Here is a 15,582-nt window from a genome sequence, read left to right as displayed (position 1 = left end):
CAGCAATCTGTCCCTTAATCCCTCACTAAATCATTCTCCATTTACTTTTATATTCTTTGTCTAATTCTGGAATTTACTCATTATACTTCATTAGTTCTCAATGGAAAACATAAAAACTCCTGTTGAATTTTTTTATTAGTAAATTGCTCAATGGAGATTGAAATACTACATATGAAATAGATTCCTTGTCTTTAAGCTGCCTGGAAGTCACAGAAATGTTAACAGATTACAATATAAACCATGTATAATGAGCCAAGTAGAATAAGTAAGATATCACTTTTTCTGAGAAGCACATCCAAGTTCCCAACACTTTTGGTTTTCAGAAGAAAAATGAAGAAGTAGGCACAGAAATTAAAAATATTCTTTTAATGTTAATCTATTTTTAAATTTATATCTCAGAGCTTTTATGGAACTTGGAAAACTTTTTCTCATTCTTTGCTCTCAGAATAGAGTTACTCCAGGAATCGGCAAATTTGAAAATTAACCCTTGCCCTCTACTAGAAGTCCGCTCATCAGAAAAGAGCAGGGTGTTGCAAAATTGGAAGCTATTATTTCGGTGGTGCCCTATTTTTACCGCCAGGTTCCTGAGCAGTATCTAATTTTCTTGCAGGGAGGAGTCCAAATCCTGGCAGGGCTTGACTTACCACCCACTTTATAGCTCAGGGCAGTCAGTCATGGAGATTCTCTTAAGGTTTTCTTAAGCCACCCACGAGAAATCTGAGGAAATCTTGGAACATTCATGGTATTTTTTCTGCTATCACTAAGACCTTTCTGGGGATATGTGGTTTACAGGAGGTCTTTGATTTAAAACAATCATGAGAGATAATATTTTCTCACAGATGCAGCAATTTCCCGATACTTGTGTTTTTTTTTTTTTTGGGGGGGGGGTCTCCATTTTTTATCTTTCAAAAGCATAAAGCCTTTTCAATAGTGTTCCACCCTATAAGTTCAGAGCACCTGTGGCGTTTAGTACCACACTGTGCCTTAGATGAGTTATGCAAAGCAACTCATTAATGAATCATCACTTTGCAGTATGTCTTCTCTATAGAATCCCTTATCACCAAGGAAAGGTATTGCCTTTTCTGTAACTTTTTTCAGTTGGAATTTTTCATGCAACAAGAAATAGCTTAGAGTTAAATTTGGTGCTAAAAGTCTGGTGCCTCCCCCACCCCTTTTTTGGATGGCAAAGTAATGTGATTGAAATGTGGTTTCCCCTCATTATAAAAAGGACATTTCTGTGCAATAAGGGATGTGGGTTATAATGCTTTATCATCACCATAGTGAGTTGCGGCTTTGCTTAAGTGGTCACTTTATTTTTAGCTTTGCTATCATTTCTAAGAACACTCCAACAGTAGACCTAGTAATCACTAAGTGTAAATAGAGATAACAGCTACATGAACACAGGTGCTCAAATAGCAAGGTTACAACAGGGGAGTGAGGTTTTAGTCGTTACATAAGCTCAGTTTTGACTGAAGTCAAGAAGAAGAAATTGTTGGAGTCTTCACCAATTCCATTAGTTCAGTATCCTTTTAGGGGTCGATGCCTCTGATATAGCTTTCATCTTACTTATGCTTAATATCCATAATTTTACTTCATTTTATTTTCTACCTATATACATTTGCATTTGATTTTATCACTGCTTGCTTTCTATGTGGACTCATGTAACTTTTCTTCTTTTTTTTTAAATATTTTTTTTGGGGTTGTTGATGGACCTTTATTTTGTTCATTTATTTGTATGTGGTGCTGAGAATCTAACCCAGTGCCTCACACATGCGAGGCAAGCACTCTACCACTGAGCCACATCCCCAGCCCTGGAATTATGTAACTTTTCATTTAAAACTATTTGTAGAAGCTCATGCTTCTGTTTCTTAAGCAATATTAAGGGAATCAGAAACTTTTCATGATAATGATAATAGTAAAAGCAGAAAAAATTTCCATTTATTAAGCATGTGTAATGGATCAGGTACTATGTTTGGTGTGTTACTTATACTATCTCCTTTAGTAGTAATACAAAATACTCATAAATAAGAAGAAATGTTTGCAGGACTAAGTAAACAGCTTAATATCAAATAACTTTCGCTGGGCAGGGATTTTTATCTCCTTATTTTGTAAAGGCAAGATATTGTTAAAGAATCCTTTTTTTCCCCCCTGATGCTGCGTTATTTGCCTAAATTCTATGTGACTTCGTTTTAATCACATCTATAATGGAAATATTGAAAAGTTGTTGAGGGGAAATAATAACAATGAACTAACATAATCATAATGAGATAATAACACGCACAGAGCACTTAGTTTAAGGCACATTGCAAGTACCCATGGAGGCTCGGTGCCACTCTGGGTGGCTGCTGCTGCTGCTGCTGATGGTGGTGGTGGTGATGGTGATGGTGATGGTGTTGATGGTGGAGATGATGATAATGATGATGATGGAGATGATGAGAAGGACTCCATCAACTTTTGACTGATCTTGGGTGCAGAATTCATGGCTGAGTATGAGCTAAATCTAACTCTTGCTTTTATTTCAGTATATAGGTGTGATCAGACCAAAATGTAAAATGCAATGATTCAAGGACTCAAATGGCATAGAGTCAAAGCCAGCACTCTGAGCCTGCCCAGGACTTTTCTGGTGAACCACTCTGTTTAAATTGTGGAAAAATCACTAGTGCTCTGTTCTCTCTACTCTCATGTAACTTTTCATTTCAAAAAGCTATTTCTGGACGCTCATGCTCCTGGTTCTTAATTAACTTGAAATGTCATCTTACAAGAGTGATGCTAACCTCTGGCCTCAGCCTTTGATGACTTTTGCCAACCACTTATTTTTCTTCCCCTTTAACAATTATTATTCCATCATTAATAGGATATCTGGAAAAACTCTCACAAATTAACATTTTTCAATCCTGATTATCTTTTGCCTTCCTTTCTCTTTTCCTCCCATTCATTCTACAAGCATTTATTGACAAGTGGTATTGACAATTCCTAACATGCTAGATATTTTGCTAACTGCTGGGGGAAAAAAAGGAAGCCCTAATTAAATTTCTAAACTTGCTCTTTGATCTTTCTAATTTCCTTTAATAGCACTGATTTTTCTTTGAATTGTTTGAACTGTATTACAAAAATATTGTATTACTGCAGTCCAATACAAAAGCAATCTTCACACATACAAACAGCTACAATTGTCTCTTCCATTCATCTCTCAATGAGCAAATTCATATGTACTAAGTGAATTGTTGCCTTTCAGTTTTTTTGCATCTGAGTTCCTGTTTAATCCTCTCAAGTCCACTTACATATACTCTATAATCCTTTGGTCAAAATGTACAATTTCTCCTTAAACTCAATTTCAAAGTTTACAGCTCATATTTTTATTATTTAACTTCCTTAAAAATGAAGGCCAGGGCTAGGGTTGTGGCTCAGTGGTAGAGCGCTCGCCTAGCACGTATGAGGTACTGGGTTTGAGCCTCAGCACCACATAAAGATAAATAAGTAAGGGTATTGTCTATCTACAACTAAAAAATTTTTTTAAAAGTTTAAAAAAGTGAAGGCCATATATTACTCAAAATTCTAAGCTAGCAAATATCAACACATAACCACAGAAATAAATTCTATATCACACTAAAGCCAATCAAGAGTAGTGCTTCTCCATAAATTGTGCTGAATTTTATTAGACCTATTCTCCTGTACAATTATTGACACTTCTCTATTTTGAAAACAAAATTCCTGCCCCAGGTCTGGGTCATATTCCATTTGACCCTGTGTTATTCCATGATAGTTTCTAAAGAGTTGATCTCATTGTAAGACAATGTAGTCACAGTTCATTCATTTTGCAAGAAGAAACAAATAAAAAATACATAAATTTTAATTGCCCATTTAGACTTAAGGCCATGGGACCTAATCCTCTATAAATAAGATTAAACTATTCCTTAAGAATTTTTAGCAAGGTGTAAGGTAAGGATAGGTTTGGCAAAATGTAGACAAATTCCTTTTATTAAATTATAATCTTCTTAAGAAAAAAAAGAAATGATGAGCTTCCTTACTAGTAATTGTGCTGTCAATTATAGATTTCTGCTGACTGCATTTACTCCTCATTTCATAAACACAGAGTGTGGTGACTCTGGAGGTGTTGAATAGTGTATCTTTTAGGTGGTATTAATATTAGGAAAGTCAATCTGGTTCATGAAAATGAACAAAACCAAACCAAACCAAGAAATATTACCCAAGTATCATAACACACATTCTCTGCAAAGAAAGGTCATCTGTTAGAAATGGAATATACTAGTTTTATGAGACAGGCTCTTGCTTGGAAAGTACAGTGCTTCAGTCCTACACAGCAGTGTATATTGTCAGATATGATATATGATACAGATGACCCAGCCAACTCTCCCATTTTACACTGCACTGGTGAGACATTCATTTATATACTGTAAAAAAAGTCTGTATTCTGTAACTGAAGGACTTTGTAGAAGGCTTAGTGTAGATATATGAACCAAAGGATTGGAAACAATCTGTAGAAATGAAGGTGAAATAAACTGGGATTAGTTGGTCTAGAAATGTACATTTATGTTTTCATAGTCCATTTGAACTTTTTACATTTCCATTGAAGAAAAAGCACATAGAACTAAAAATAGGCTGAAACAATAGAAATTTAGGTTAGATTTGAAAAAAAAAAAAGGCTGGGTATATTAAATTCTTAAACCAATTCCAAAGGAGGAATTGTAAAGTTACTTCTGAAAATCACTGGTTGGGATAGTTTTTTTTTATGATATCATTTGAATACAAGAATGTGAAGTAGACAAACTTTTTTCTAGACCTGTTTTTAAAGAAATGCTAGTTTTAAATTAATATAATCATTAGCATATGAATAATTTTCTTGAATGAACATGAAACATAAATAGTCACAAAACAATTTACTCCTCTAAAGTGTTTTTTGAAGCCAATAAATCTTTTTAAGAAAACATTTGCATTTGAATAAACTATATGATTTAGTGAATTTGATTGTTTTTTAAAAATCATGTTTTTTCTTCATTAGTTACATTGGTATAGCTTTAAATCTTTGTGTTTCTTCATTAGAAACTCTATTTTTCTTTCTGCAAAGTAATCTTCCAGTGGACATGGTCATACTTCGTCATGCATAATTATTATTTGGGAGCAACACATTGCAGAATGAAGTTATCTAAATGACGAATCAAGGCACTGTGGTAGTACTGTCATCACTTCTTTGAGCTAGAAGTATGACCTTGGACAGGTCACCTCTGAATGCCATTCCTCAGCTTCCTCGTTGACAAATTCAAGAGAATATTGAGAAGTTGTGAACTCTTATGCTCTTTCCTTCTCTGATGTTCTATTTAAGAATTGTATTATTGTCATACTATAAATAAGTCAGAATTTCTTCCCTTCCTCCCTTCCTTCCTTCCTTTCCTCCTTCCCTCCTCCTCTCCCTCATTATCTCTCCCTCCCTCCCTCCTTCTTTTCTTCTGTCCTTTCCTCGTTTTCTTTTCATGGAGCTGAGGATGGAACCCGGACCTCATACATGGTAGGAAAGTACTCTACCACTGAGCCACACCCCCAGTCTACAGAATTTCATATTTAACATTTAAAAAAATAAATGCTATATCTCATATTTTAATTTTAAAATAACTTGAACTGTTAGTGAACAATTGAAAGTCATCAGTGTATTCTCAATTTCTGATCCAACTGTCAAAACTTCCCTCCTTTAGCATGTTTTCTCATGAATCTTATACATTTGGACATTCATGTGAATATTAGTCCCTTTACATATCATTTTATATTATTTCCAAAAGATAATCATTTTTATTCTGAGTATTCAGGAATATAACAGTATGTTATTTATTATAAGCCCATGCTACTTTAATCCTTACTAAATTTCTTTACTCATAGAACACACATTTAATGTGAAGACATATTAGAGATTAGAAGGCATAACAGAAGACATATTTTATTCTAGTGGAAACGTAATTTTAGATTATACTATGTATGGACATATGATCACTTTTTGTGTGATTTTACTGATTTTGGCTACTTTGAAATAGGAGTGTCATTGTCATTGAGATTTACTTCAATTATTCAAAACAGTCACACAAAATATGATCTAAGGAGTGAATGAAGGAAATTTAACATGAATTAAATCCACTTCTGATGTTTACATTTCCCAAACTCATGTTAAATACAGTTAGGACAGACGTAGTATCTGAAATTTCAAGTTGACCGCTTTAAAAACATGAAATCTTTAGGATGTACCATAGCAGCTTGTGGCTGAAACCGGCTTGGGGAAATAGTGAAGAATCCAGCCTTCACAGTGTTAATTGTGACACAAAAAAATTCTTTGGGCGCTCATGATTAAGAAAAAGTCACTCTAGTGCTATCTACCCTTTCCTTTGGCAAAAGAAGGGACAATTCATTTACACCTTACCCTTAATGTGTGAAGAGATGGATTTGTTTCATACTGTGCCATGTGGTAGAAAAACAGTCCTTATAGCTCTATTAATAAATAGGAATAAGAAGGAATGGAAACAAAGTGTTACTTTATAGAGGAAAAGAGGAAAATCTGTATGAAGTCTATTTTGGAAATGACATTTGGCTAAAAAACGACTTGACTCACAGTTTTCTACTTACTAAACATTTTCCACTCCTGGAACCAGGGCTTAGCTCTGAAACCTAGGAAATCACCAACTCTGCGCAAGATGCTAACACTTCTCTCCCTCTGCTTCTTCAAAGATTATCTCTAAGCATAGACAATCTGAGCTTCTTACCTAGACAGGAGGAGACGCAAAGCCAGGGCATGACACCGTCCAGACTCGGGCTAGGAGAGCAGTCCTTCCCGTTAGCTTCTCCAAAATATAAGTCCACATTTCGTGGTTGAGATCATGGCTCTATTCTAGGCAGTTGTACGCAGTGTGTGATTCTAACAAAAACACCCTCCGCAGCTGGAGGGAGCCTCCGCTGAAGCCGGATCCTGTCAAGGCGTTCCTAGTGACTTCTGTCTACTAAATTCAGACTGATGTTTTGCGAGAGGGGCCTCCACCACCAGGCCCAGATTGCCTGGAAAGTATTTCCTGCCTCTGAGAAGTGTGCATGTGAGAGAGGCTGCACGAAGCAGAGGGGAGGGGTGGAAAGAGGGCAGGGCGCCTGGGCTTTTAGGAGTTCTGAGTTTTCACAGAACTGAAGTGAGTTTGTCAAAGCTCTTGAGGTGATTAGCTAGAGAGTCATCAGGTCCTAAAGCTCTTTCTATCCCACACTTGGGAGAAAAAGGAAAAGCAAAAAAAAAAAAAAAAAAAGAGAGAGAGAGAGAGAGAAACAAAAGAAAACATAGTTTTACCCCCATCGACAGTCTCTCCACTATATTAAATGTATAGACACAGCTTCATCAAAAGACCTTTGCCAGGGCTCATTTCTAAAGATCTTTCAAGAGAGCAAGATGAATTGAGAGCTTTTAATAGTCATTCTTCTGAATTTTACCCCCCTACACACATACGCTTTTTAAAATATTACTTAAAATTTAAAATGCTGCAGCCTTACATTTTGTACCTGAGAAAATCTGTAAGTCGAATCCCAAGAATCCAGTAAATGGAATGTTTTCTTCAGGTCCTCTCTGATCCCAAGAATTCTTCACAGAATAAAGTAGTTTGTGTCACAGCACATGGAGCATTACCTCCAGTCGCAGTCCTCCAGTTTACACAAACCCAGGGCTGGAAAAGCAGAAGACAGACTCCATCTTGATCATATTAGAGTCTTGCTGACATTAAACACTTGCAACTGCTTCCATCTAGCATGACACAGTCCCTGAATCACAGCTCTAAAGCGGCGCACAGTATCTGCATCCTTTGTCCGACACAAATTTTGTGAACTATCATCTGTTTATCTTTTCTGCTTTCTTGTGCCTCCACTGAATGACTTCCTCCTAGCTGCTCCAGGCTGGGAACTTGGACTACCATTTGGTTTTGATTAAAACCAGACAGCCAACTCTAGAGAATTTAGGGAATAAGCTAATGGAAACTGCAAGTATGGCTTTAATTAGTACATCAATTAATAATAGATGTTAGCTCATCTTATAATAAGATGTCACAAACACAAATGCAGAGGAAGCTGAAGTCATTTTAGCAAAGGAGTTATATCAATTTTCCTTCTTTTCTTACCCAGAATTCTCCCTGAGGAAAGTGGAAGGAAAGATGAGGTATGTGGCCTTGGGACATTCAGGTTGTGGAGAAACTAGTGGGGCAGTTTTGTTATTTATACCAGAGAAGCAGGAAACAGCATCGCTAAGTTTGATTATCTTGTTTGATTGAGATTACTCAGTAATGTTTCCCTCCACTTTACTTGTGATCAATGGATTCTGTTGCTATTCATGACTTAAACATTTTTTTTTTTCAGCAACTGGCAATCAGAGGAATCTAATTATTGGGTCTGCATGTGGGTTGAACATTTTTAGAGTTTTTCAATAATGGGAAGTGTGAGAATAATTCCAATCCCAATAGGATATATGAGTGACATATAAGGAGGTACAAATTAATTAAGCCTGTTTGCCCTTATATCCATCCTTTTCTGCTCTGAAATCATAAGTAGTTTTCATTGTTCATGTTTATTCTCAGTTTGTTCTAATTACAACAAAGGCAAGCAGATCCTCCAATATCATAATGACCATCTTTTTAATACTCTGTGAAAAGACTGATGAAAACTCAAAGAAGTATGTGGCAGCTACTACTTCTGTTCTTATGAGATAGCTAAAATCTCTCAATATTGTTTCAAAACATGATCTATTTTAAGACATGTCAAATAGCAAGAATGACTTGAGGAGGAGAAGTATTCAAATAAAAACATAACGGGAAGAAAAGGTTTCTAAACATTTAGATCTAAACCTTACTTGTTAAAAAATGAGCATTTGGAGCCTTTAAATTTAACCTTTAAGCATACAAGAAGGACATTCATTCTTTCATAATTGTTTTTCAAAGTATTTGTATTCATATTCAGAGTACTTTCTTGGACACTAGCCCATTTAGTTTTCCTACTAGTCTTTGTGTATGTTTTTTATTTTACAAATAAAGTATTAGGAAGTTATTTTCTCCCAGATAAGTGATGGCAAGTGACCAACTCCACTTCAGAACCTAGTTCTTTTAAGTTTTGTGCTTTAATTTTTTTTTCTCTACAAACTGCCTCCCTTGACTTCCACTTAATTACTGTGTGAAATTGGGAAGACTTCTTAAATGTTTTGAGTTTCAGATTCCTCTTTAAAAATAGAGACCCTTCCATATAACTTGCAGATTGGAAAGCAGGGTTAAATTTGTGTGCTCATGTGTTTATATATTTATATTTATTTTTCTAAGGAAAACACTGGGGCAGAATGGAATGGAGATCAATACAATGGTTTTCCTAAAATAACCTGTATACTTCCATCTTTATCTCTGCCTCTAGTCCTTCTTTATGGTTTTTCAATATCATGTGAGCATCCTATTTAATGCTTCTTAAAGTCTCCTCCGAAATGTTATGGCCTCATTCACTCTGCCTCTAACAATCAGCTTTGTTTCTGTTTATATTGGCCTGAGGAAGCAACAAAACCCTTTTCACATACATTTATAGAGTGCCTTTTTAGATATCTAGATACTCTTATTAGTCAGTTTCTCCTTAAACATTAAACCAATATTTTGTCCTTTCTTCTCCAAACAAACAAGACTTCATGTTTTCTTATTAAAAGCATTGCTTCCTAAATCTTTAATCACTTTTATTTATTTTTCCTTGTCTGTTGCCTATATACAAAGAAATCTCAGAACTTATATTCTCATGCAGGCTTTACCAAATATGCATATAGATATAAATAACGAGATGCTTCTTAAATGCTAAACATCCTGTCAGGCCCATAGCAAGGGGTTTAAAATATCTGTCCCCTTCTTGCTTTCTATTTGTAAATCTAAATATCTTACTCTGTTGAATATCTACACTCTACTAGATCAGACCATTACACAAAATTATGTGTTTTTTTTTTCTAATCTGGATGTTTGTCTGTAAGATGAACTTATCTGGAGAAGGTACATGTAAAAACTTGAAAAGGGAGTATCAGGATAGAAGCTTGGCTCCAAAACTAGCCACCACTGTGACCCCGTGAAAGTTACTTGACCTGCATAAAATTTACACTTAACCTCTGTAACTAAGGACTTTCAAGATTAGAGAAGATAATCCATATAAGGCAGTCTACTTTGATATAATGTTCACTGGTAGCTAGAGTTATTTTTACTATTATAGTTATTTTCTTTTTGGATTTTTTAATCTCTATTTTGGATGATATTTTTAGAATCTCTGTCTATCCATGAAACCCCAAGTTAAATGTATACATTTGAAACAATGGTATCAATAGAACAATTATTTCCTACTCTTTGGGGAGAAAAGAGTAGAAGAGTATTGAAAGTTATTTTAAAGATCAAATTTCTTCACATAGACAACTATCTAAATAGTATCTATGTGGCTCTGATAAATCTAATTAGCTGGCTGATTTGCTATAATAGTTTATATACTGATTTCTCATTAAGAAAATTTGAACCTGTGAAATATGATATATCAAGAACTATGTAATGTTTTGAACAACCAACAATAAAAATTAAAAAATAAAAATAAAAAAAAAACATCAAAATATACATTTTATGCCAAAAAAAAGAAAATTTGAATATGAACTACTTTAAAAAAATTAGTTATAGTTGGACACACACCTTTATTATATTTATTTATTTTTATGTGGTGCTGAGGATTGAACCCAGTGCCTCACATGTGCTAGGTGAGCACCCTTCTGCTGAGCCACAACGCCAGCCCTGAATCTGAACTACTTTTGAAGACTTATTCTATGACTCTAACATTGTCCAATAACCCTTTGTGCAGAGCAAGATCTATGCTTTGAACATAGTGTTTTAGGGCCTGGGGATATAGCTCAATGGTAGAGCACTGGCCTAGTAGGTGCAAGACCTGAACTTCAGTCCATATCACCTCAGGAAAAAAAAAAGTGTTTCACTCTCCAAGAATTGAGTAAGAGCCGAGTGTGATGGTGCACACCTATAATCCGAGTGGCTGGAGAGGCTGAGGCAGAAGGATCTCAAGTTCAAAGCCAGCCTCAGCAATAGTGAGGTGCTAAGCAACTCTAACATTATCTCTAAATAAAATACAAAATAGGGCTGGGAATGTGGCTCAGTGATCCAGTGCCCCTGAGTTCATCCCTGGTATGACCCCTTCCAAAAAAAAAAAAAAAGAATTAAGAATTTTCATTAATTCAGTACTTGCAAAATCAGTACTTGAATTAACTATTTTGGTAAATGCTGGTGGTAGTAAGTTTTATTCTTTCAATTTTAATTGTTTCATAATAGTAATGAACTTGAAATTAATACTTAGAAAAAATAAATGTACTTTTAAAACACTTTAAAAGTTTTCACATGTATACAATTTGTATAATAAATGTAGAAACACTTTATTAGTGAAAATTAATTTTCCAAAAATCTCTATTTAACAACTTTGCTTGTAATTTATTAAAGTTGCCAAATATGTCAAAGAAACAAAAAAAAGTTATTTGACAGAATTTTGAGTTAATTTTTTCAATAATTCTTACATGTACCTTCTCCAGATAAGTTCATCTTACAGATAAACATCCAGATAGGGGAAAAAACACAACATAATTTTGTTTAACAGTTGTTATGTGCATTATAAATTTTTGATTAACTTTGTCAAAAATTTTAAAACTCCATTTTTTATACCTGCTTCTTAGATTATTATGTTCAATGCTCTCTTTTATTAAAAATTGTTACAATTCAAGAATTGTGATAGAGAAAACTATCTTCATAAATTTAGAGTTGTTTTAAAAATAAACTTAAATAGTAAAAATTTATATATAGTGATATATTAAATTATTTAATATCTTGGCCCTTGAACATTAAAATATATATAATATGTAAATATACATATATGTATGTGTGTGTATGTGTGTGTATATATATATATATATATATATATATATATATATATATATATGATCTTAGGAGTTGATAAATCTCCTTGTTTAATTCAATAAGCTTAGGACACCCTTAGAAGATGAAGATTATGAGTTCCAGAAATAGCAAGAGATGTGGCTTGAATGGAAAAAGAGAGGAGAGAGATCTCAGGTAAGCTCAGGTTCATGATGAGAAGCAGGTTAGGGGGTGTCTTGTAAGTGCTTTGGCTTTGACTCAGTAAAAAGTGGAGGTTTTGAGTAGACAGGTGACACGATCCACCTGACATTTCAGTAGGCTTGCTCTGGCTGCTGTGTGAAGAGACTGAAAGGCATTAAGGGCCAAAGCAAGGAGACCAGTTAGGAGGCTGCCATGGTAACTGGTGGTGATGGATGGTGGCTCTGTCAAAGGTAATTAGAAAGGTCAGATTTGAACTTTGTGTTGATGTTCTTCTATTAAATGCCATGCATATTGTTGAAGAGCTGAATTTTCCATGTAGGAAGTAGAGGAATATTAAAAAAGCCTTGTGAACTGAGAGCACAGGGGGAGACTATTGGTTAAACAGATAATAGCTAAGGAAAAACAAAACAATGAGGAATTTGCAAATATGCTTCTCTGGTGTGATTCTTTATATAATTAAGCACCTGTATTTCTCTGAAAGAAACCTAGTATCATCAAGTTCAATAGGACATTTTCACCAGTCCCACGCAGGTTACTACTACCTGTTAGACGATGCAAAGAAAGGCATTGTTTTGCATTACTCTTTCTTCTGGTAGAATGTGTTTGCTGCTGCTTTCTAGCGTTTTTATTCCTCAGTTTATTTCTTGATTCTTCTAGGTGTCCATTGCTTTTGGAATTTCTCTACATATTTTAGATTTTTTTTAACATACAGTATCTTTACTTATTTATATGTGGTGCTGAGGATCAAACCCAGTGCCTCACACATGTGAGGCAGGTGCTGTACCACTGAGCTACAGCCCCAGTCTCTACATATTTTAATAGCTTATTGAGCTGGAACTGGCACAAAGAAAGCTGTATATATTTAAAATACACAATTTTATTGTTTTTGACAAATCCACATACTTGTGATAACATCATCACAAAACAAAACACATCATCTCATGTCTATCTTCATCCCTCCTTTCTCCTTCCTCCCCCTCTGCTCTCAGGCAACCACTGATCTACTTTCTATCACTGCAGATTGTTTATGATTTCTAAAAATTTATGTGCATGAAATCACCTGCATATACTTTTTCTGTGTTCTTCAAGTTCATCTAATTATTTTGAGATCCATCTGTATCATAGCAGTAGTCCATTTCTTCTTATTGCTTGGTAATGTTTCTTGTACGGATATACCACAATTTGTTTACCCATTCATCTGTTGATGGACATTTGGGACAATAACATTAGGACAAATTTATTTGGCCAGTACAAATAAGACCATTATGAACATCCATATACAAGTTTTTATTTGTATATATTGTTTAATTTCCTTATATAGGTACCTAGGGTCTTGATAGGCATATTTTAATTTTTTTCAGAAACTCCCAAATTATTTCCTAAAGCCAATGTACAATTTATGTCTACCTGTAGTTTCTAAGAATTTTTGTTGTTCTATGAGTATGCCAACACTTGGTATGATCAGTCTTTCTAATAGACATGTAGGATATCTCATTGAAATTTTAATTTGCATTTCTGAATAATTAATAATGTTGACTTTCTTTCCATGTGCTTATTTGTTATCATTATATCTTTGATAAAAATATCTCTTTAGCTAGGTACAGTGGCGCATGCCTGTAACCCCAGTACCTCAAAAGCCTGAGGCAGGAGGATTGCAAGTTCGAAACCAGCCTCAGCAACTTAGCAAGGCTCTAAGAAAATTAGCAAGACCTCGTCTCAAAATAAAAAATAAAAAGGGCTAGGGTTTGTGGCTCAGTGGTTAAGCACACCTGGGGTCAATCCTAGAACCAATATATACATATTGAAATCTTTTGTCCATATTTACAATATGGGTTGTTGGTTTTCTAATTAATAAAGGGACAGATCTTCATATATTCTAAATATTCTAAAAGAAACAACTTCATTAGGTAAGTGGTTTGCAAATATTTTCTCCCAATATAGTTTGTCTTTTCATTTTCTTACTCTTTTTGGAGGGCAGATGTTCTTAATTGTGGTAAATGAAATAATTATCAGTGTTTTTCTTTTATGGATCGAATTTCTGGCCTCATGTCAAAGAAAACTGATGAATCTAAGACCACAAAGATTTCTCCTATATTTTCCTTTATTCTATGTTAGAAGTTTTATAGTTTTAGTTTTTACATTTATGTTCTATGATACATTTGGAGTTAATTTTTTTATAGTAAGTGTAAATAAAAATTCTTTTATTTTAAATACAGATATCTAATTGTTTCAGAATCATTTACAACAATTCTCTTCATGAAATTGTCTTTTCACCTTTAACAATCATCCACTGACCAAAATATGTATACTTCTATTTCTAGATTCTCTATATGTTGTATTGATCTAATTGACTCTCATGCAATGTCACACGACTAACTAGTACTAGTAGCTTTTTGAAGATGCATATGATTTTCTATGAAGATGATCATCATATTGTATAAGAATGAAGTTTTATTTCTTTTTAAAATCTTCATGGCTTTTATTTATTTATTGTTGTTCTTGTTGCTTTATTCCACTAGAATAAAGCTAGAGTCTGCATCACATTGTTGAATAACATTCATGAAAATAGACATACTTCCCTTGTCTTGGATCTAATGAAAAACACATTTAACCTTTTACTATTAGAATATTAGCTTCAAGTGTTTTCCTTTTTAATCTTGTTGTTTATTGTTGCTGTTGTGGATACCCTTTTTGGTTTAACCAAAGCTTTGGCAATTGAATTCTTTCAAGTTCAGTTGTCCTCAACTGGAGGTGATTTTGTTCCCCAGTGGACATTTGTCAATGTTTTGATACATTTTTAGCTGTTACAACTGGGGCAAGGTGTCTGAGAAACATGTGACAGTGCACAGAACAGCTTCCCACAACAAATAGTTATCTGACTCACAATATCCATAATGTTTAGGTTGAGAAACCCTACTTTAGTTTTAGTTTGCTGAAAGCTTTTATCAGGAAAGGATGTAGGAATTTAAACATTTTTTTCTAATATGATTTTTATTTTTTCTGCATAAATTTTTCTTTTTAAGCTATTAATATGCGGATTCCATTGACTAATTTTTAAATATTAAACAAATCTTGCATTCCAGGGATAAACCAACCTTAATCATGGCATATTATCTTTTATATGTTATTGAATTTTATTTGCTAAAATTTTGTTAATTTTTGTATCTATATTAAAAAGAGAATTGTTTGTTGTTCACTTGTTATCTTTATTGTTTATTTTTAAGTTAATTCTATTGTGGTTGGAGAATATACCATGAATAGTTTAAATTCTTTTAAATATATGTCTTGTTTTATGGCTAGATATATGGTTGCTATGGTAGATGCATTGGAATAGAATGAGGATTTGGGGTTTTTGTTTGTTTGTTTTCTTCTTTTTTTGTAATGTTATGAATGAGATATCTGAACAAGGTCTAGAAAACCGCAGTGTTTTCACCACTGT

The 15,582-nt window shown here is 34.1% G+C and overlaps 1 protein-coding gene and 1 long non-coding RNA gene across 7 annotated transcripts in view; one reads left to right on the top strand and one right to left on the bottom strand.

The window, feature by feature from the left end:
* Dlc1 (DLC1 Rho GTPase activating protein) overlaps positions 1-15,582 on the bottom strand; it is a 470,384-nt gene that overhangs the window by 382,907 nt on the left and 71,895 nt on the right. For 2 of the 6 annotated variants that reach the window (XM_046459254.2, XM_046459255.2), the window contains exon 1: positions 6,762-7,065. The exons of 1 other annotated variant lie outside the window; for it this stretch is intronic. The gene's annotated coding sequence lies outside the window, so the exon portion shown is untranslated. Of the gene's footprint in view, positions 1-6,761; positions 7,081-7,527; positions 7,859-15,582 lie in introns of those variants that run through there. 3 more of the 6 variants (XM_058583953.1, XM_058583952.1, XM_058583957.1) reach the window with 3 other exon arrangements.
* The window catches only part of LOC124102831 (uncharacterized), a 46,503-nt gene that overhangs the window by 29,581 nt on the left and 1,340 nt on the right, over positions 1-15,582 (top strand). The window lies entirely within an intron of this gene.

This window comes from Marmota monax, unplaced genomic scaffold, assembly GCF_021218885.2.
Source record: "Marmota monax isolate L192 unplaced genomic scaffold, Marmota_monax_Labrador192_F-V1.1 WCK01_AAM20220418_F8-fsc00332, whole genome shotgun sequence".
NCBI lineage: Eukaryota > Metazoa > Chordata > Mammalia > Rodentia > Sciuridae > Marmota > Marmota monax.
The sequence above is the reverse complement of the archived record's forward strand: the minus strand, read 5'-3'. Positions and strand labels throughout refer to the sequence as shown.